This window comes from Arachis stenosperma, chromosome 3 (assembly GCF_014773155.1).
Source record: "Arachis stenosperma cultivar V10309 chromosome 3, arast.V10309.gnm1.PFL2, whole genome shotgun sequence".
Classification (NCBI taxonomy): domain Eukaryota; kingdom Viridiplantae; phylum Streptophyta; class Magnoliopsida; order Fabales; family Fabaceae; genus Arachis; species Arachis stenosperma.
In genome coordinates, this window is record NC_080379.1 from 135,793,944 (window position 1) to 135,796,038 (window position 2,095).

The window sequence follows — 2,095 nt, forward strand, 5'->3', positions numbered from 1 at the left end:
TCACTTGATTTTCGAAAATCACAAAAAAATTAGAAAATCATAAAAACCAAAAAATATTTCTTGCTTGAGTCTAGTGTCTCATCTTAAGTTTAGTGTCAATTGCATGCATTCATGTGTCTTTAGGGTCTTCAAGTAATTCTTGATGATTTTTTACTCTGATCTTTGAATTCTTTTGACTTGAGTGTTTATGTGTCTCATATAGTGTCAATAGTATACAAACTGCTAAGTTTGGTGTCTTGCATGCATTGTTATTTGATTCTTGTTGCATTTTGATTATTAAAAATCCAAAAATATTTTTTACTTTGTGTCTTCTCAAGTCAATAATACAGAGAATTGAAGATTCAGAACATACTGCAGAGGAATTATACAGAAAAAGCTGGGCATCCGAAATGCCCAGTGAAGAAGGCAGACTGCGTTTAAACGCCAGCCAGGGTACCTGGTTGGGCGTTTAACGCCCAAAAAGGGTGCATTTTGGGCGTTAAACGCCAGAATGGATACCATTCTGGGCGTTTAACGCCAGGATGGTGCTAGGGGGAAGATTTTGTTTTCAAATCAATTTTTTTCAAGTTTTCAAAGTTTTTCAAAATCAAATCTTTTTCAAATCATATCTTTTCAATCAAATGTTTTCAAAATTAATTTCTTTCCTTTTTCAAAGATACTTACTAACAATTAATGATTTGATTGAACATTTTTTTGCCTTTTCTGTTGAGGAAGGTTTTATGTTTGAATCATATCTTTTCTTGTTAGGCAAGTCAATTATTTTTAAAATCAAATCTTTTTTCTTAAAATTGTTTTCAAATCATATCTTTTAAAATTGTTTTCAAATCAAATCTTTTTAAAACCATAACTTTTCAATCATATCTTCTTAACCACATCTTTTTCAAAATAGTTTTCAATCAAATCTTTTTGATTTCTAATTTAAAAATCTTTTTCAAAAATCACTTGATTCCTTTTTCACTTTGAATTTTCGAAAATTATCAATCAAATTTTCAAAATGTTTTCAAAATCTTTTTAATTGAATTTTCGAAAATTCTCTTCCCTCCTTCTCACATCCTTCTATTTATGGAGTACTACTCCTTCTTAATGCGCAATTCGAACTCTCTCTAATAAAGTTTGAATTCTTCTCCTCCTTCTTCTTTCTATTTCTCTTTTCCTCTGACACCTTAAGGGATCTCTATACTGTGACATAGAGGATTCCACACTTTCTTGTTCTCTTCTCCTTCATATGAGCAGGAGCAAGGATAAAGGCATTCTTGTTGAAGCTGACCCTGAACCCGAAAGGACCTTGAAGAGAAAGCTAAGAGAAGCCAAAGCACAACTCTCTTTAGAGGACCTGACCGAATTCTTCAAAGAAGAAGAAGACATGGCAGCCAAAAATAACAACAATGCAAACAATGCAAGGAAGGTGCTGGGTGACTTTACTGCACCTACTCCCGACTTCTATGGGAGAAGCATCTCTATCCCTGCCATTGGAGCAAACAACTTTGAGCTTAAACCTCAATTAGTTTCTCTAATGCAACAAAATTGCAAGTTCCATGGACTTCCAATGGAAGATCCTCATCAGTTCTTAGCTGAATTCTTGCAAATCTGTGACACAGTCAAGACTAATGGGGTAGACCCTGAGGTCTATAGACTGATGCTATTCCCTTTTGCTGTAAGAGACAGAGCTAGAATATGGTTGGACTCTCAACCTAAAGAAAGCCTGGACTCTTGGGAAAAGCTAGTCAATGCCTTCTTGGCAAAGTTCTTTCCACCACAAAGATGGAGTAAGCTTAGAGTGGAAGTCCAAACCTTCAGACAGAAGGATGGTGAATCCCTCTATGAAGCTTGGGAAAGATACAAACAATTGATCAGAAGATGTCCTTCTGACATGCTTTCTGAATGGAGCATCATAGGTATTTTCTATGATGGTCTCTCTGAACTGTCCAAGATGTCTTTGGATAGCTCTGCTGGAGGATCTCTTCATCTGAAGAAGACGCCTACAGAGGCTCAAGAGCTCATTGAAATGGTTGCAAATAACCAATTCATGTACACTTCTGAAAGGAATCCTGTGAACAATGGGACAAGTCAGAAGAAAGGAGTTCTTGAGATTGAT

At 35.5% G+C, this 2,095-nt stretch overlaps 1 non-coding gene across 1 annotated transcript; it reads right to left on the reverse strand.

Moving 5' to 3' along the window:
* Positions 1 to 1,768: 1,768 nt before the first annotated feature.
* Positions 1,769 to 1,876, reverse strand: LOC130972544 (small nucleolar RNA R71). The gene has a single exon (XR_009083707.1). It is a non-coding gene; the product is annotated as a small nucleolar RNA R71 (small nucleolar RNA).
* Between the last annotated feature and the right edge of the window lie 219 nt (positions 1,877 to 2,095).